Source organism: Sinocyclocheilus grahami, unplaced genomic scaffold (genome assembly GCF_001515645.1).
Source record: "Sinocyclocheilus grahami isolate Dianchi unplaced genomic scaffold, SAMN03320097.WGS_v1.1 scaffold625.1, whole genome shotgun sequence".
NCBI classification, from domain to species: Eukaryota; Metazoa; Chordata; class Actinopteri; order Cypriniformes; family Cyprinidae; genus Sinocyclocheilus; species Sinocyclocheilus grahami.
Genome location: NW_015505804.1, coordinates 596591 through 602632, shown reverse-complemented (window position 1 = coordinate 602632; position 6042 = coordinate 596591). Strand labels below are relative to the sequence as shown.

General features: G+C 35.1%; 1 pseudogene; it reads left to right on the top strand.

The window, feature by feature from the left end:
* Positions 1-1075: 1075 nt before the first annotated feature.
* LOC107557936 (guanine nucleotide-binding protein subunit alpha-12-like) overlaps positions 1076-6042 on the top strand; it is a 7091-nt pseudogene continuing 2124 nt past the window's right edge.

Here is a 6042-nt window from a genome sequence, read left to right as displayed (position 1 = left end):
TGTAGGCAAAAACCCGGAAGTGAGATTTTAGCACTTCCGGTTCCATCGTCCCAGACCAATGGGTTTTTTGAATGGGAGTTTGGTTAAATCCCCTAAAATAAGGTCCATGGTTCACACAAACTCGAGATATGTTCACGTTTTGTTCTACGACATAAAACACACCAGTTACACCCCACTCGTGATTTTTTTAAAACTGTTACGTTTCTTAAAAAAGGTGGTTGCTAGCAAGTTGCTAAATGGGACTACAGGCGCTGTGGGTGACATTAAACGTCATCACGCTGAACAGTTTATCAGTTTATAGTATTTTCCAATTGTAGTATAATTTATATTACAATTAATTGTAGAATAACCAATTCATAGTTTACCGTAATAGTAACCAATAAATTTTTTTTTTTGCTTTGCCCCGAAATGCAACAAGTCTTCAGATGATGCTCGTTTTATTGCTTCCTGATAGGGAGACTCTGGATTCGGACCATAAGGTAAACTCATATGATTATTCCATGTAACGTTAAACAAACACCACATTTATCGGCTTAGTCACAGTGAAAGTGAAACTTTAACGATGCATAGTGCTTAAAGCCACGTTAAAATTAAATGTTTACGGCCACAAGCAGCTGTTAGAAAACATATAGATTGAGGATTTTCTAGAAGCAAGGATAAAATTAAATTTTGTGTACCGATCCTAACAAAACGATAGCTGAAATGTGGTACTTTATTCACTAAAATAATTTTAATCTTACCATATCTAAAAACTCGCTCACTCTGCTGTTATTTAATAGATTACGAGACACGTTTTTAATTAAATTATTCATATTAATCAAAGATTTATTCACTTTTAATGCACCTTATTTCGAAATGTACAGAAATACGTGCTTTCATGTGTCCTTTAGTTATGATTATTTCATTTATTCACTATACTAGTATTTAATGTCTCATTTCAGTTTAGTTTGGCTCTAGTTTTGTATTTATTCCAGTTTATATGAAAAGGTTAATGTAGCGTGGATTAAAATTCATATGCAGAGTAAATCCTTTTCACTGAACGTGTTAAAAATAAGTTTGAAAAGTTGTGGGAAGCATGGTGGTGGTGACGTTGAAGGCGAGCAACCGTGTGTAGTTCGTTTATAGCCTAAGTTTAGCTTTTAAGTTCTGGCACTTTTATTTAGGCATCAAAATATTCATAAAATGTATATTATTTTGTGAAAATTATCTTGATGGACAAAACGTGTAAGTTTCATGAACTATGATTGAACACAGAGCTTATTTTTTGTGCTAATCCAAAAGCCTATGGAAAAATCCCACTGGCCTTTTGTAGAGGGAACCAATGCGATGCTAACAGCAGATCCGCATACAAAGTGACGTCATAGTTCCCCCACTCTATTACCATCTGAGACAATCAATGTATCATTATGTACATTATACATTATAATAAACAGAACTGATCATCCTTTTTCCTGACATTTTTCTTTTTTTTTGTTTTATAGGGTATGAGAGTGTTCAAGAAATAAATAAATTGGACATTCCTTTGCAAAACTCACCAATGAGATGGATGAAATGTTATTCAGGTCTTGCAACTGGCGTGTAACGTTGGAGCCCTGTACATTTCAACCTTATGTTGAAGCTATTGATTCTCTCTGGAAGGATTCTGGGATTCAAGAAGCTCATTGCAGGAGGAGCGACTTTTAATTTGGTATGTGTTTTATTGTGCATATCTATACACAACCATCTTTAACATTCTGCTGCTTTTTTCCATACAACCAATATACACTGACAATGTGCAATATATACACTGCATAGAATGAACAAAAATCGATGAGATTTGGGAGCTACAATAGATAAAGCCCTCATTTCATATGAACTATTAAAATGCTGCTTTTGGATCTTGACAGTGCCTGGTCAATACTGTTTAAGTCAATATTCTACCTATTGTCAATTTTTGTGTGCTCAATAAAATAAAGAAAACATACAGGTTTAGAACAACATAAGGGTGAGTAAATGCTAAGAGTATTTTGTAGTATTCAGTTGTCACTTCACAATTAGGACTCGGTATACTGTTTCAATGAGTGCATGAGGGAACGCTATGAAAATAAGCACTCATCTTTTCTGTTTTTATGCAGTATGAATCAGTAAAGTACTTCTTTAACAATATCCATCGTATTGGCCAAATGGTGAGTAGTTGAGTGAATCGTAAGTATTTGCTGAAGTGATGTGAAATGCTAGCACATATTTGCTTAAGTGACATCTATTATTATGGTCACATATGGACCCTTTTCACAGCTCCGAGTTTTGACTGTGGATGTAAACAACAGCAGGGTGAACTTCTTTAGTGTTTAATGGGAGCCCATAGCAAATATTATTTTTGGTTCCTTTCCAATGTAACGGATTGTACTTGATCTGTGATCCGTACAGACCCACCCCCATGGTTCATCATTGTACAGTTCAACCACCATAAAGTGTGATGAGAGTGTTTTTAGGTCTTGCCAATTTAAATATGTATGCGAATTTAAACCACTGAAACACAAGCAGGCGCTAAGGAGAACTCAATATCGTTATATCTTAAATAAACAAACATTTGAGAAACATAAACAATTGAGAAAGAAATCAGATCTGTGTCAATATATTGGATCATTAGGCGTGCATTACTGTAGGTCTTAAAGTGACAGCAGCTTAATAGAGCTGCCTCTTTCTGTCTTTAATGTTAATCAAACAACAAAAGACAAAGAGAAAAAGACTCATTGCTTTTGAAAAAATAACTTTTGTAGCTTTGAAAAAGATTATTCTAAATTGAATTTATACAGTGACTTACTGCATACAGACCTGAAAAACCTAAAGCACTATTTAACTAATTTATATATTTTTGTTCTGTTGTATTTATCTATGCTTTTTTTAACGAGATAGATGAATAAATATAGATGAATAATATAGTTCTTTAAAGGAACACTCCACTATTTTTGAAAATAGGCTCATTTTCCAACTCCCCTAGAGTTAAACAGTTGAGTTTTACCGTTTTCGCATCCATTCAGCCGATCTCCAGGTCTGGCGGTAGTACTTTTAGCTGTAGCTTAGCATAGATCATTGCAATGATATTAAGCAGCGCCTGAAAATAGTCCCCAGCACTCTCTCTGTGCAAGCAGGTGGTCACGTTGGTTATGTTGACGGAAGTTTGCCTATTTTCAGGCGCTGAAATGGTACCCATGGTACGGCAGCAAGGTTCCTTGATTATTACACCGGAATGAGAGAATAGTTCCTAGCCATATCGGCCTAGAAAATCGCAATTTTTAATTTTCCGTCAGTCTTAGTACACGATGTAACTACAGAAGTGTCAAGTTTTAAATAGGAAAAATATAGAAACTCTTTGGTCATTTTTTGAGCGAGATGCTAATGGTCTAATCAGATTCAATGATCTATGTTAAGCTATAGCTAAAAGTGCTACCGCCAGACCCAGAGATTGGCTGAATGAATTCGAAAATGGTAAAACTCAACTGTTTAACTCTAGGGGAGCTGGAAAATGAGCCTGTTTTCAAAAATAGTGGAGTGTTCCTTTAAGATAAATCCTGCATTAATTGGTTAGTGTTCCCTATTTGCTCCGGTGGTGGCGCTGTTGACAGTGCTGTTGGTAGAGCTAAGAACTGCTGTGGGTGGATCTGTAACATATCTATTTTTTAGGCTTTTTTTCTTGCAATTTTTAATTTCAATCATGATTCTGACTTTTTTTCAGAATTGTGAAATATAAACTCAAAATTGCAAGATATAAACTAAAATAAATAATTTTTTATTATTTATAGATATAAATAATTCTGAGGGGGAAAAAATGAAATATATTATGGTTTTGGTTTGTTTTCTGTGTTCTGGGTCATGTCCTTTATTTTAAAGCCTATTCAGTTCTTCAGTCCTGTGTATTTGTAGTCTAGTTGTAGTTTTTCTGCTGATTACCCTGTCTTAAAGGGGGTCATATGATGTGATTTAATGTTTTCCTTTGTCTTTGGAGTGTTAAAAGCTGTTATACAGAAGATCCGTAATGTTGCAAAGATTAACGTCTCAAACCCAAAGAGATATTCTTTATAAAAGTGAACGCTCAGCCAAGCCTTCCTACGTCACTGTGTGGGAAGATTGCATAACACCACCCAAATGTATACGCAAAGAAAGATGGCATAACTTTTATTCTCGCTGTAGTATTGTTGCCGCCGCCACTGTCGTGGAGACACTGTGTTTCGTTGCGAAAACCAAACTACTTTGTTTGGCCTTCCAAAAGAGGACACAACTAGAAATCAGTGGTTAAGTTTTATTTACATCACTGTTCCAGAACAGTACAACCCAAATTTTGTGCGTGCAGCGTGCGTGCAGCGCATTTTACAAAGGAAAGTTTCCTGAACCTGGTAAGGGGCATTACATTTTTCTGTCACACGCTTGAGGAATTGGGCCAATCACAACGCACTAGATAGCTGGCCAATCAGAGCACACCGCGCTTTTCAGAACGATGAGCTTTGTAAAAATTGACATGTTTCAGAAAGGCGGGGCATAGAGGAGCAACAAAAATGTACAGTATGTGGAAAATACCGTATTGGCCCGAATATAAGACGACCCCCCTTTTTCCAGATGTACCTCTTGGAAAAAGGCTTTTTAAAAACCAAATCTGGTTTTTTCTCAGTAAAACACATTTTGTCTTCAATTATTTTCATATTGTATATTTTTCCTATTTTAATTTTTGTTTTGAAAGTATTTTTTTGAAACTGGTAAAATGTACCAACAATCACATTTAAAAAAAACAACAACAGGTAGCCCATCTGTATTAGGACATTTAGGCTATCCATCTAATAGTAGCCTACCAAAATCTTATTAACAGTAGAAGTTAAATCTGACTGTAGTATTCAAATCTGGGTACTGTCTTTACGTTTTAAAATCACAAAGGGAGTTTGGTCCCATCAGGCTAACGTGACCATAGACATATCGCACAATAATAAAAACAGATCGGGGTATTATCTTTCACAGGTAAGACTGAACAGTTGTTTATGTATGTTTTTTTGGTCATTTTTAGCTTTATGTTGACAGCTTAATTAGCCACCAGTGTCAGACTATCAATAGCTATCGATATCGCTATTAAGCTGTGAAAGCTGAGACTTTATATGAAATCAAAGTTTAAATTAATTCTTAAGTTTTAACTTTTATATTGTAGTTTATATCATAAAGTAAATTGTGTTATGAGCACAATATTTACAGTGAGCAATAAATAAGTATTTGGTCAATAACAAAATGTCATCTCAATACTTTGTTATATACCCTTTGTTGGCAATGACAGAGGTCAAATGTTTTCTGTAAGTCTTCACACACTGTTGCTGGTATTTTGGCCCATTCCTCCATGCAGATCTCCTCTAGAGCAGTAATGTTTTGGGGCTGTCGCTGGGCAACACGGATTTTCAACTCCCTCCAAAGATTTTCTAGGGGGTTGAGATCTGGAGACTGGCTAGGCCACTCCAGGACCTTGAAATGCTTCTTACGAAGCCACTCCTTCATTGCCCGGGCGGTGTGTTTGGGATCATTGTCATGCTGAAAGACCCAGCCACGTTTAATCTTCAATGCCCTTGCTGATGGAACGAGGTTTTCACTCAAAATCTCACGAATTATTGTCTATTCTGTATTATTCCACCCTTGATATTACATATTCTACTTGCTTTTATTCATCTATTGTTATTCATTTATTTATTTTGGTATTATACATGTAATTTATTCTATTATAAATCTATTATATACTGTTGTACTCGCTTTTTATATTATTCACTTTACTACAACTTGTACTACATATACTTTTTAATATTACATATCATTTTTACTGTGCACTGAATCAGTGCATAATATTTTACCACTGTAACTGTAAGTTTTACTGGATCCATAAAGGATTATCAGTTGCATTTGTTATTGTTTGTTGTGAAGTTTATCTGTATAGAGTGCTATCAAAATAAAAAGCAGACTACCAAGAGTGTCACTTTTTGATTTGTATTTGCTGGTTTTATTCAATTTTCTCAATGATGGTAAATTATTAGTGCTTAA